At 43.2% G+C, this 14,881-nt stretch overlaps 1 protein-coding gene across 2 annotated transcripts in view; it reads left to right on the forward strand.

Annotated features, from left to right (window-relative positions):
• The window catches only part of large2 (LARGE xylosyl- and glucuronyltransferase 2), a 121,605-nt gene that overhangs the window by 46,672 nt on the left and 60,052 nt on the right, over nt 1–14,881 (forward strand). For both annotated transcript variants that reach the window (XM_026145177.1, XM_026145339.1), the window contains exon 2: nt 5,514–5,614. The gene's annotated coding sequence lies outside the window, so the exon portion shown is untranslated. The remainder of the gene's footprint in view (nt 1–5,513; nt 5,615–14,881) is intronic.

Here is a 14,881-nt window from a genome sequence, read left to right on the forward strand (position 1 = left end):
AATTGCTACCATGTTACTGATTGATTAGATATTTGTGTTAACAAGCAGTCAAACAGGTGTACCTAACAAAGTGACAGTGACTGTATAAGGGCTTTGACTTGACCACTGTTCAGGCAAATTAGCTCGGCTGACTCCAGTCAGTTCACTGTTGAGATTTTGCAGATCATTGTCATTTTGTAGAATTTGAAACCGCTGCAGCTGTGCTGTGATCACAGTTTCACACATCAAAGACTGTGTAGCAAGGGAAAAAATTAAAAGGCTGTAAATTGGCTTCAGTGTGGTGTGACTCGTGTCTGTTTGTGTCAGCAATTAAGTCACTTCAGTTTACATTTTTAATGTTGCCTCCACGTGTTCTGGCCTGAAAAATACAGAATTGGGAAAAAGAAGTGGTTTCAGTGGAAGTAGAGAGTTAGATTTGTGTGATACATACCCAGATAAGGTTGGGAAACGTGCAGTCTGCTGAGACTGACTGCACATCCAGATGAACAGAATCAACCTTTTGGGTCATTACTGTTTATTGTACCTTTCTAGCTACTCTTAAATCTGCTACATTGGATTGGTTGCGCTGAACAAGTCCCTGATGTGAAATGTGCCCTAGCCATTATCCTTACTTGACCTTGTTATTTAGCACCAGACCTCACTGAAAATGGAAAGTCTGAATACTGGGTCTTAATTTCTCAGTTAAAGAAAAAAAGGAGGGGTGGCACCATATATAAAGGATGGATTTAACCTCCGGATACACAATATGAACCCAATGAATGCCGTAAATGGGGAAAATGACCCTATTTGTCGCATGATTTATGGCCTCTGTAAACATTTCTTCTAATGACTTTATAGCCTGAGTCAGAAGTTTCAAGTTCTCTTTAATACTTCAGTAAGATGATGTTCATTTGGTAAATGATGCTCCCATTATAGTCTAATGGACAATAGAACAGGGAGTGCTTTAGGATGAGGTTATTTTGTGATTGACAAAGTACTGCTATTATAGTCATACAATGTTCCTGGAGTTATAATTCAGGTCCACCCCTCACCCAGCATGTCCAGTCTTGTGAAAAAAAACAATGCCAAACCTGAGGCTTTAAAATAGCCGCCCACTAGCCAGTGTGTCACGCCACAGTGACGGCCATCCATCTCTTAAATAGTCTATGGTTGTTAGTTAGAGAGAGACATAACACAGAAGACACCGTCAGCAGCTTGGGGTTTTTCCATGTCTGGTATTGCATCAGTGTTTCCTTGTGTGTTTTTAGTAGTTTGTGACTTGACTGTAAACTTAGGACAGGTGAGTTAAAATGACCGAAATCTGCTCTGATATTTAGTAGTTTCAGTACAAGAGAATGGAGACTATAGCGGGGGACTGTTGTGACATGAGTGCAAATGAACTGGGCGAATAATATAAATCCATATCCTTCACTTCCACTGTATTTATTTTAGTTTTGTTGTTACAGCCATTTTATTTGATCTTGAATGCATTTGTTGTTTTTTATTTTAAAAAGTTGTGAAACTCTTGTTTAAATGATCAATTGTGCTGCCTCCATAGAAATTCCGTCTGTTTTTATTTAAAGGCCTCACTTAACTTGTGCATTTTTTATAGATGTACTCGAGGCTGGTACAACACACATCTGACTTACTTGTTAATAATTGTTTTAAGAAACTGCCATGGTTTGTTTCTTTTCCCCTAAAGCCTAAATGAGCATTTAAGTTTTTGTCAAGTCAAAAATTACATTGAGTTTACTTGAAAAATGACAAACTGTCCATGTTAAAAAGCTGAAGATGTGTATTTCTGGCATTCTGTGTGTTCTCACATGCAGGGGTCAGAAATCACCCAACAGCTATTTTTATACAGCAGGTGGGGGGACCCCTGAGGCATGCCTACAGTGGAAATTTACCTGCCCCCCAATGTCTGTGTCTGTGTCTGGGGATTTAAGATTGGCACGTGACAGATAAGAGCAGTGATCCTCCCCCCGTGTCTGTGCACTCACACAGAGAGTATGCACCACGGTGCGTTTGCATGTGCTAAACTCTGCTAAGCCTCGGCCGTGGGGAAGAAGAGCACATTTCCTCTTTCCAGAAATATCTTCATTGCTGTAAGAAGAATCAAATAATCAGATTAGCTAAGGCCATGCAAACTAAGCTGAATCCCTTGATTGTGTTTACTACCAACTAAAACAAAAAGACAAGCTCCTTCTCACACTGGGCTGGACTCAGTCTGGGGTAGATGGCCCCCTCCTCCTGCTCCTCTCGCCCCAGGCCGTATGGAGGAGCTTTAATGGCTGCTGTTGTTTCACACTAAGAGCCAATCTGGCTGTGCTCCTGGAGCCATCAGACGGGCTGTTAGCACACAAACAACAGCATCACTCCAGCTATCAGCTGCAGTAAAAACAGTGTGGGACCTCCTGTGGTTCAGGATGATCCTAGCCCCCCCACATCCTCGTTGATGCTGGTGCAGATTAGACTGTCGGCATGCGAGGAGACTGTTTGTCACAGGCTCTGGCTAAGATCGGGCTCCGGGGCAGAATTTCTCGGATTTTTGACAGGCGTCGTGTCGCCTCCCTCTGTTCTATACAACAGAAGAGAGGAGCTGCCGTCTGGATGGAGCCCAGGCAATGCCAGGGAGGACAAAAGAAAGACAAGATTTTTTTGTGTATGTTAATTCTTTTCCCTCTTCTTTTTTCACTCCTGCCGTCTGCTTCTCTGTCCCCCTGTTTCCCTCCAGAGCTTCACCCCACAGTGTTCCCTTCCCGAAAGTCAACCGTTGTAAGCCCTGCTCACAGACTTGGAGTCACGTTTTACACAACACCCCTCACAACAATAACCCGTGATGTTTTTATCTCAGTAAATCAGTCTGATTGGAAGGCACCATTGATCCATTCCAGTGCTCCTGAGCTTTTTCATCAGGCATTCTTTATGGAAAAGGCAATGATGGATACAGTTCAAAAAGATCAAAAAGTCTGAAATAAAAATTTAAGGAAAATGATATCCTAAAATGCATTTACATTCATTTTTTACATTTTTTTTAAGTCGTTGTGGTTTTATTGTTGCTTGCTTATTTTTGTTTTGGCCCATTATTAAGTGCTTAATTTATTTGAGAATGTAGTTATTTGGGCCAAGGCCAAGAATAATGCTGGTCATCTTCTACTCTTGCATTAGCAACTTCAAAGTAGCTTCAGAGCTAGTCTAAGACAGCCATCCCACTTCCACAGTATAAAAGGTCCGGTGGCTACTGTGACATCACTCATGTCACCTTTGTGATTGGATCAGACTGAAAACACAAGCTCATTGGCTAAAGGAATTCGAAGTCATTAGCCAATTGTTTATTTCCGAATCTTATTCTATGACACTGAGGGGGGAAAAATCTGTTTGCATTTTAATCAGTATCACTCCCTCCAGTTAATACACGACACCACGGTTCTTCATTCACTGATGGATTTATTCTTCCGTCAAACTTCTCCTCAGAAACACCATAAAATCCACCGTCAAACTGTTATTACATAAAAGTACAGAATGACCAACATAAATATTACAAATAAACATTTAAACCCAAGTTAACAAATACGCGATAAACAAACACAGTTAACGTACCTCGCTGGCTGCACGTAACCGTGAGGGAATGAGTCCGCTTCAGGAACAAAACTTAACAAAAATAATTCCCAATTTCTTCTTCTTCGCAGCTTTCTTTTACTTTAAACTGCTTATTTATTCCTTCTTCTGACTTAGTTAACTTATTAACTTTGCTTCTTTGCACATGCTTTTTACTTCCCTTTACGTCACTTAAAAAGGCCTGTGTGCAACACAGAATGAACCTTAGTTCCTACCCCAAAAGGAACAACAATAAATAAAGAAAATAAATAACATAAATGAACACAATAAATTAAACAAACTGACATAATTTACATTTATGGCAGTTAAAATCAGTGTAATCCAAAACAAGTAACTGAAACCATAAATGTTTAGAGAGGTCTGGGCACTTTTGCAGCTACAGCTATTGCTCCCTGGTGGCCATTTAAGAGAATGCAGGTCTAATGGTGCAGACGACAGTCAGGACATGTTCCCCGACCCAAAGGCGCAGGGAACAAACGCTCTTGTCCACTGGAAAAACTCCAACGTACAGGCAGCAAGGCGAGGGGATACTAAGATTCCTACCTCAGCCTGCCGCCTCTCGCCAAGGGCAACTCTAGACTAAGGGAGTCCAGCTCCTCTCCAGGGTTCTGGAGCCCTTTGCGTTGAGCTGGTACCTCTCAACCTCACGCGGTGGATCGGGTCCTTCCCCACCAGAGAGGTGACATTCCATTTTCCAATCGTTAGTCTCGGTAGCTGGTGATTGGCCCAACAGGGTCTCTGACCCCGGCCGCCGCATGGGCCCACCCTACAGGTAGTAGCCCCATGTCCCATGGTCTCCAGGCGCTCGCCCTCGGGCACCCTCCCTGGGCCTGGTTCCAGGGTGGGGCCCTGGTAACCCTATCCTGGGCAGGGTGAATTGTTCCCTAGATCTTATACTCACAGGGGTTTTTGAATCCTCTCTTTGTCTGGTCCATCACCTGAAACCAGTTTGCCATGGGAGGCTGTACGAGGGAGCAAAAGCCCCCTGGCAACATGAGATCCCTGGGACACACAAGCCCCTCCACCATGTGAAGGTAGCGGATGTATGGATGGAAGGAACGTTTAGTATTTCCAAACAAAAATTGCTGCACTACATGTATTACAAATAAAGAAAACGTATCATGACAGTACCCGTAGATCTCCATCAAATACCATATCCCATCAGTATGACTACATATAAATTATTACCTATAAAGAATATTCAACTGAAAATAATTTGTTCTGTGGTAAACAGGCAAATGAGATACAATCGCTAAGACTGTTTGAAAAATCCATGCAGCTGAGGGTCTTCTTTGTTCTGGAGAGCTTTCAGTAGACCGGAAGAAACACTGCAAAGGAGAGGTAGAAATGACTGAAAAGTCTTAAAAATGATCCAAAAAGATTCAGTTTAATGTCATTTGGGCAAAGAAAGAGGGTATGTAACTAGTACTAATGGCTTATTTATTGACTTTTTTGAAAAGGTTTTGCATTTGATGTTTAAAATGGCACAGGAGTCCTTGTTGCTTAAAAAGACGAGCTGCTGCACTGCTGAACCCACGCATGCACAGGAAGTGATGTAGTATTTAGCCTCAAATTAAAGAAATAGACAACCTCACACTCCTGTGCAGGTTGATCGACAGAGGAGACATGGTTTCAGAGCGCTGGCAACCGAAAAACCTTGTGAATTTCAACTTGAGCAATGACAGTAATGAGAAGCTCTGTCTGCTGCGTGATTGACAGCTCAGTCTGTAGCTTTTGCTGTTTGATATTCAGATGCTTTTGGTTGAGCAGCTCAGAGGAAATCTTCACTCTTTCTGTTCATTTCTGTTAAAAAAAATATTATTCTTTAGTATCTTATAAGATTGTCTGAATATTAGTAATTGTTCCAGTCCTGCCATACAGCTGCTGTCATCTCATAGCTATTTTTATTTCTGCAGACTGGATCTTCCCCGGATGGTTCCTGTTGACTTCGACTGAAGAGCCTCTCCGTCACTTCTCATCACTTTACCCCACACGGGGATTTACATTAGCCAATCTGGTGAGGAATCTTTTTAATTAATTATATTTTTTTGCCTGTAAAACACCCCCTCAGTGAGTGCGTGTGGACCTGCATAGAGTCTCTGAAGAAAACGACTGAAGAGTTGGTGTAAAATCAGCTGTGTGGGGACATAATAGGATTCAGTTTATATCTGATGAGATGCAGAGAAATCTTCAGAGACCAAATTCACAAATTCTTGGATGTAATCCAGAGATGAGCTGCTTGGAACTGGTGAATGTATTGTTTTGGCTCTTTGTTGATTCCTGTGCATGTGCGTTTACGTGACTGGTTTTGTGATATTTTTTTTCTGTTGTCTTGTTTGTGTGACATGACAGGAAATCTAAAATGTTCAGCAGCAGCAGCTGTGGTGCTTTACCCAGCAAACACCTCTAGAACATGTTGTCCCACATCACAAAGGTCATTGCATAATTATGTTGTGTAAATTAGCATCCAAGGTATTTATCCCCTGTGGCTGTCACATGGTGTTATTTTTCTTCTTCTTCCTCTTAATAGAGCTGCAGTGGAAATTATTTATGTGTGCTTGAAGCAGTTTGGGTACAAATTTAGCTCAGAGGAGCAGCTCTCTGAGGAAGCTTCCCATACGATCGATGCTGCACTGTTATATGATTTTCTGTAGCATCGGACTTGCTAAATGGAAGCATCACAGCACTTTGTTTTTCTTCGGCTGTTGCTTTTGAATTGATGTCTGCATATTTTTAGTCATTTATGTAAAATTTTAATGTGCCAGACTTATAACAAGTAATGTCTTTGTAGATGTTACTCAGATGTTTGCAGTTTTACAGGTGGCCGACTAGTGTGTTTAATTAAAAACGGCAGCTTTTGAATCAGGGGCCGTTTGGACTGGGTGATGAATCAGATTTGAATTAAAATTAAAATAAATTACAATTTTGGCTTGGAGCAGTTTTGGGTTAAATGCTGTTAGGTCTGTGGATAACACAAACTGTAGACATCTTGAATCTTTACATTTAAAACTTGCATTTAAAGCTGCATTTCCTCCAAAAAGTAACAGAGGCAGCATCTGCCTACAAGGGTTCGAGTCTAGCTTTACAAAAGAAACAGTCACCAGCATAGAAAAAACTACAAATGGAAGATTTCAACTAGTGCAACTGCTGTAATAGCTCTGTCCTGTTTGGAAAGAAAAGCAAAGTAAGTTGTACAAGTACTTTGCATTCAAAAACTCCACAGCTGAGGTTTTGCTTCAACATCTGCCAGAGCAACACTCTGCGTGGCCTCTTAGCACAGGTCAGTTGCATCCAGTGTCCCACAGGCTAATTAAGCCCAACCAGGAGTCCTTCTAGTGCTTGATGGCTCCCTTCACTTCCAGTGTCCACCAACCCATTCAGGGATTACCACCATGACAGCTACCTTGAGGTTTGGAAACAGGGTCCATGTCCAGAGGCTGATGTCACCAGCTTTCCTCAGAATACTGTTGAAGTTGGGATTAACAATCCTATGGATCCCAGCCTCTGCCAGATTTTTCTACCTTCTCTGTATGTTTTGGGTGTCCCCGCCCAACTGCTCACCAGCTGGTCATCAGGAGCTCAGCTCCTCTCTTCACCTAAATGTCCAGAACACACAGCCACAGGTCTAATACAGAATCAATCATCGACCTGCAACTGAGTGTCCTGATGCCACTCTGCTGTGCGCTAAAGAATGCATTTGTGTTCAGACATGGTGTTAATCAAGGACAAACTTTGACTTGCAGAGAAGTCCAATGATACAACACTGCTCAGGTTCAGATCAGGCAAGCCGTTCCTCTAGAACAGGGGTGGGGAACTCCAGGCCTCGAGGGCCGATGTCCTGCAGATTTTAGATCTCACCCTGGGTCAACACACCTGAAATGATTAGGTCATTCCAGACCTCTGGAGAACTTCAAGACATGTTGAGGAGGTCATTTAGCCATTTAAATCAGTTGTGTTAGATCAAGGACACATCTAAAACCTGCAGGACACCGGCCCTCGAGGCCTGGAGCTCGACACCCCTGCTCTAGATGACTCACCTCCAGCCCTCACTGTCGTTTCACACATGAGCATTGAAATATCCCAGTAGGACAATGGAGCTGCCAGGTAGGGCACCCTCCAGCACTGCAGCCAGCAACTTCAACAAGGCTGAGTACTTTGTATTATTAAACTGCAATCTGGATGCCTTCCATGAGCCACAGTTGCATTAAAGCAATGCTCTTGTCCACTTGAAAAAAAAAAACCAATTTTCAGGCACAAGAATACCTTCCTCTGCCAGCCACGTCTCGCCAAAGACAACACAGCCCAAGCTGAGTATGACATCAGGACTCGCTAAGGCTCCTCCCACAACAAAGACAAAAGAGAGATCATCAGTTACACAAAAGTGTCATAATCCTATTTCCCACCAAACTGTTAATGGCAGCAGCAAAATAATAAGATGTTGGCTATCCCAGTGGTCTGAAACTATACAACCATACCTCATGCTCGTAGCCTGACAGTCCCGATTGGACAGAGTAGTTAAATGTGGTGTGTTTCAGTGGGGTTTTTTTTCACATTAATTAGATAGCAATAATTAAATATTAAAATGCTATTAAAAGTTCTTAAATGAAACTGCTGGACACCAGTTTAGAAGCTGTAACTCTAAATGTTAAGAAAAAATCATTAGCACCACTAATCAGTTACTTGAGTAGTCTTCAGTGCCCTGACTTAATAATGCTAGACTGCACCACAGGACAACCACCTGGTGTCTGACACCAGATTACCTTTCAGGTGGTAAATATCTCAAATCTCTCTCGCCTGTTAGTGAAACAGGCAGCAGCTGCAGTAGCCTGTTGGCTATCGTGAATGATAGCCAACACACACACAGTTAACTGTCTGGTTAGGCAGATTTACATCACCAAGTTAGGCCTGAGCACTGATGCACTGTTATCATATCTAAAAGACCTCATAGTACAATACAGGGAGTGCAGAATTATTAGGCAAGTTGTATTTTTGAGGAATAATTTTATTATTGATCAACAACCATGTTCTCAATGAACCCAAAAAACTCATTAATATCAAAGCTGAATGTTTTTGGAAGTAGTTCTTAGTTTGTTTTTAGTTTTAGCTATTTTAGGGGGATATCTGTGTGTGCAGGTGACTATTACTGTGCAGAATTATTAGGCAACTTAACAAAAAACAAATATATACCCATTTCAATTATTTATTTTTACCAGTGAAATCAATATAACATCTCCACATTCACAAATATACATTTCTGACATTCAAAAACAAAACAAAAACAAATCAGCGACCAATATAGCCACCTTTCTTTGCAAGGACACTCAAAAGCCTGCCATCCATGGATTCTGTCAGTGTTTTGATCTGTTCACCATCAACATTGAGTGCAGCAGCAACCACAGCCTCCCAGACACTGTTCAGAGAGGTGTACTGTTTTCCCTCCTTGTAAATCTCACATTTGATGATGGACCACAGGTTCTCAATGGGGTTCAGATCAGGTGAACAAGGAGGCCATGTCATTAGTTTTTCTTCTTTTATACCCTTTCTTGCCAGCCACGCTGTGGAGTACTTGGACGCGTGTGATGGAGCATTGTCCTGCATGAAAATCATGTTTTTCTTGAAGGATGCAGACTTCTTCCTGTACCACTGCTTGAAGAAGGTGTCTTCCAGAAACTGGCAGTAGGACTGGGAGTTGAGCTTGACTCCATCCTCAACCCGAAAAGGCCCCACAAGCTCATCTTTGATGATACCAGCCCAAACCAGTACTCCACCTTGCTGGCGTCTGAGTCGGACTGGAGCTCTCTGCCCTTTACCAATCCAGCCACGGGCCCATCCATCTGGCCCATCAAGACTCACTCTCATTTCATCAGTCCATAAAACCTTAGAAAGCCCAGTCTTGATGTTTCAGCTTGTGTGTCTTGTTCAGTGGTGGTCGTCTTTCAGCCTTTCTTACCTTGGCCATGTCTCTGAGTATTGCACAACTTGTGCTCTTGGGCACTCCAGTGATGTTGCAGCTCTGAAATATGGCCAAACTAGTGGCAAGTGGCATCTTGGCAGCTGCACGCTTGACTTTTCTCAGTTCATGGGCAGTTATTTTGCGCCTTGGTTTTTCTACACGCTTCTTGCGACCCTGTTGACTATTTTGAATGAAACGCTTGATTGTTCGATGATCACGCTTCAGAAGCTTTGCAATTTTGAGACTGCTGCATCCCTCTGCAAGATATCTCACTATTTTTGACTTTTCTGAGCCTGTCAAGTCCTTCTTTTGACCCATTTTACCAAAGGAAAGGACGTTGCCTAATAATTATGCACACCTGATATAGGGTGTTGATGTCATTAGACCACACCCCTTCTCATTACAGAGATGCACATCACCTAATATGCTTAATTGGTAGTAGGCTTTCGAGCCTATACAGCTTGGAGTAAGACAACATGCATGAAGAGGATGATGTGGACAAAATACTCATTTGCCTAATAATTCTGCGCTCCCTGTAGAGCATTTTAGCTCCTGTTTCAACAACATTAAAGTATTGAACAGTTGTCATGAATGTTAATCTGCAATTACCCATATTGGTCATCTCTCAGGTAGCGGCTATGGCTAATAAAAGAGCTGCAACATTAATGTGGGAGCTAGCTAACAAACAACATCAGTCCTGCTCCCTGACCTCTAACTATGGTTAATATAGTGCTCATTTAACATAATTAAGTTTAAGTCTCTGAAAATTTGAATTTAATTAGCAGTTAGGGAGTCACGTGTCATGTGTAAACCATACAGTTATTTTTCACTTGGTCAGATAACTGACATGTTTCTATTGTCAGATTTTTCTTTAAAACACAGAGCTGGAGATGTTCACCCCTACACGTCCATGTGTGTGTGTGTGTGTGTGTAACTCCGCCAGAGTGCCTGTTTCACTTTTCCTGGTCCCAAGTCCAGATAGAGGAGCAGGGTTGGAATTGAGATGTTAAAAAAATGATAATTGCAAAAAGAAATTTAATGTGTAGTTCTAAACATATTCTAAGTGCTTTTAGCATGTTTTTTACTCTGTCTCTCTCATTGTATTATTTCTTTCTCCTACAACGTAGGTTACAATAATGTAAGCATGACCAATTATGGAAATTAGGCGATGGCGTCATTTTGCGACTTCTTGCGACTTTTAGGACAACCAATAGCGATTTTCCTGACTGACGAGTTGGCAACACTGGGACTCTCTCCTGTGCGTGTTTTGTCCTGTCTGCTTTCTGCTCTTTCCTGATTGTCTATTGGAGGTTTTTTCTTCCAACCATTTATTTCCATGTACTTACTCATAAGAGGTAAACTAAAACAGAAATGAATTGAAATGAAAAGGAGGCGTTCACGACTTTTTGGCCAGCTGATTGAGCTTTTCTCCCGGTATCAGCTCGGGCATCTTCGCAGCCACTTGCCCAAATCCCTGTCCACACTTGCAAAATGGCTTTGCTTTCGATTAGCCTTTTTTCCCTTCTTCTGTTTTTCCCCCCTCTTAGAAACATAATTACCATCATGTCAACATGAAGCCCTCTGTGTTTTGTGTTCCATGTGTAGGTTTAATTTCTCAGGCTGGTTGCAGTGAGAGGAAACAGAAGGAGAACGACTCGCTGAATTCTTATTTTTTTTATTTTTCCTCTCATCCTGATTACTGTGCCGTCCTCCTCCCTCTGCTTTACCCCTCGGGTTATTTAGACTTTGGGAATAAACTGCCTCTGAAGTCTGTGCGAAACGAGAGGATGTGCCAGTGCGCCGTCAGCTCCGTCACAACGCATAAAGCGGTTGGATGAGTTAGCGAGGGGGTGCTGTCTCCACCTGCGTGTGTGTTCAGGATATTTCATTGAGGGGCGTAGGCGGCATCTGGAGGCGTTTCCATTCCAATTTAAAACGAACCAACAATAATTTTCCACTTGATAAACCAAATGACATGTGGTACCTTTATAAACTGCAGCTCTTCACCCAGAGCATGTAAGTGGCACCTCCATAACGTTAATATTAAAAATCCAAAAGATGTAATTTATGGTAAATTTATGGCCTCATCTGCTGATAGATAAAGATACTTTAAAGCCATGATTCGAGCACTTCCTCCAGCCCTCACCAGATCACCATTAAATCAGTCTCACTTTCTCCTTTAGCGTACTCTTTACCCCAGAACTCGGATATTTTCCTTCCTTTTTATTGGTGCAGTTGTTGACAAAGTTTAAAAAGTGCCTTGTTGCACTGGCTTTGAAGATTGCTGCTTAGGGAACGACCTGGGACGTTCCTTGAGGTTGTCCTTTCGACCGTTCTCTCTTTGGTCCCTTTTTCAGAAGTTGTTAATGATGCCTGGAAGGATTCACTGCCTCAAAGGCTAAAGTCAGAGATCAAAAGTGTCTTATCCAAAAAAAAGAAACTTTACAGATTATAAGACTAATGAACGTAACCTGCTCCTGCTTTTTAAAGCAATTAAAATAGGTCTATAATCCTGTTGCTTTAAGGTACGAGTTTACTGATTGATTATAACACTATGTTTGCCACATCATTAGGTGCCAGATCGTTACGTGCAATGGCAATGTAGCTTACCATTGCCAGTGTGTGAATGTGTGCGTGAATGGGTGAATGACTGAATGTAGTGTAAAGCGCTTTGGGGTCCTTAGGGACTGAGGAAAGCGCTATACAAATGCAGGCCATTTACCATTTACCGTCTGGGATGGAGGAGGAGATGATGTTCTTCAGCAGCCTCTCGAACACCTTCATTACTACCGAGGTCAGTGCAACTGGCCGGTAATCGTTCAGGGATGAGGGTTTGCTGTTCTTGGGCACCGGGATGATGGCGGATCCTTTGAAGCATGTGGGGACCACATAGGGCTGTTCGATATAACGATATATATCGGATGACGATATAAAAACGTCTATCGTTTCATTTTACGCTATCGTTTGTTTCGTGGTGTCGCAAAATAAACTGTTTACGGTAATATTTTTTCATGGTTTTGATGGTCACTGTAGTGGCTATGTTAATTTCTTAAACTTCTCTCTTTCTCTTATATTTAATATAACCACACTACGGACAGACAAGCGCCTGTTTTTATGCGTTGTGGTTAGCAACAATGACGGTAACAGCATCGCGTGTCCGCTTGTTTATGTTCCACATAAATCTTTCACAATAAAGCTCAAGATCCTGTTGAGACTTAAACTGAGTCACGTGAAAGAGCAGATTATTTATGGATGAGAAGTAAAAAAGAGCCACCAGGTGCTAAAAAATAAACCTTAGACTCAAATGTTAGAACAGGCTTTTCCCCGCAGCACGCCGTGTAATAAATACAAAGAAAATGGCGGCCGTTACAACTTGTGTCTAAAAATGTATCGTTTCATGCATCGGTTAAAACACTGGACTCCAGATACATGACGCGCAGCTGGAAACACTTCCCGCAAGTCAAGCTGCCCGAGATTCACAGAATTTACAGAAAATGTTAAATTTTTGTGATTTATATCGTTACCGGGATGATAGAATTCTTATATCGGGACATGAGATTTTGGTCATATCGCACAGCCCTAGGACCACAGGCTTGGCCAGGGACTCTTTGAAGATGGAAGTGAACACACCTGCTAGCTGGTCAGCCCAGCAGCGCAGCAGACGGCCGGTGATGCCGTCAGACCCCGCCGCTTTCCTTGTGGTCACTCTACTCAATGCCACTTGGACGTCATGCTCCGCGATGCTGATCACCGGTCTCTCGCTGATGACGTCACTGTCTTCGGTAGTCAGGCGGTAGTTAGCATTAGCCGCCTGGCTCATTGTTGAATGCAGAGTCTGCGTTGATCGGCGCAGTGTCCCTGGCTTTGTAGTCCGTAATGGTGCGTGGTCCGTACCATATACTCCGTGTGTCACCCTGGTGGAAGCGAGACTCCATGCGCTCCCCGTACCGGCATTTGGCATCTCTCACCGCGCGCCACACGCCGTATGAGACCGCTTTGTAGGCACTCATATCGCCAGTGGGGAGACCCGCATTGTAGGTGGCGGTCCTGGTGTTCACTGCAGCACAATTTGTCCACCTACGGTTTCTGGTTCGGGAATGTGGCGACTCTCGCAGTGGGGATAATCTCCTCCACTAGCATATTAACGAAGATTACTGCTACGTCCATAAACTCATTGCTGTCAACTGCGCATGCTCTGAACATGTCCCAGTCTACGTCGTTGAGTGCATCCTGTAGCGTAGCTTCTGATTGGGCAGACCAACGTTTCGCCTCCCTCGTGGTTACTTCTTCCCTCTGTATGTTTTGTTTATACTGGGGAGTGAGGAAGATGGCGTTGTGGTCAGACTTCCCAAAAGCCGGGTGTGAGACAGCTTTGTAGCCCTGCTTGTATGGTGTGTAGCAGTGGTCCAAAATTCAATCCCCCCTCGTCAAACACGAGACACGCTGGTAGAAGTTTGGCATGACTTGTCCGAGGTTCACTTTATTAAAGTCTCCTGCTACAATGAGGGCTGCGCTCGGGTCCTTGTTTTGAAATGAACTCAGCACATCATGTAGTTCGGACAAAGCCATACCTGTGTCCGCTTGGGGTGGGATGTAGACCATGGCGATGACCAAGATGAACTCACGGGGCAGATAGAAAGGGTGGCACTTAATGCTCAGGAATTCCAGATGTGGCAAGCAGCCGCTGGAAAGAGTAGAAATGGTCCTGGCATCACACCACTTTCTGTTTACCCTGAAACACTCCTCCACCTTTGGTTTTGTTCGACTCTGCCGTTCTGTCTGCGTGGAGCACACAGAATGAATACGACGGAGTTACGGCCTGGTCCGGCATGTTTGGGGGTCAGCCATGTCTCCGTGAAGCACAGAATGTTGCAGTCCCTCATGTCACGTTGGAAGGTGACTCTTGCTCTTAGGTCATCAAGCTTGTTCTCCTAGCATCCTACTAGTATGTTGGCCAGTAGGATGCTGGGCAGTGGTGTGCGATGTCTCAGTCTGTTCCGCGTTTCCCCCGGCACTTCTTTGTTCTACGCCTTGGATGAGCGGCCCATCCTTTGTTGTTGTCCGCGCTGTGTGTAGTATCTCTGGCAGCCAGGATGGGTCAAGTTTAAAAGTGTCCAAGATTAAATGTGCAACCTTGTCACCGATGTTTACAAGTGATCTGCTGTCGTAGACTATAAAACTAGAGGATTTTGGACTGTAAACCAGAGCAGAAAATAAGCAATAAACTAAAAAGGTGCATAGTCGGAGCCAAGCGGTCAGGAAGAATGTGGCCGCACCATATTCTGTATCATTACAGTCATTTTAGAAGCAAGTCTCCCAATTGCTACCACT

This window comes from Astatotilapia calliptera, chromosome 1 (assembly GCF_900246225.1).
Source record: "Astatotilapia calliptera chromosome 1, fAstCal1.2, whole genome shotgun sequence".
Classification (NCBI taxonomy): domain Eukaryota; kingdom Metazoa; phylum Chordata; class Actinopteri; order Cichliformes; family Cichlidae; genus Astatotilapia; species Astatotilapia calliptera.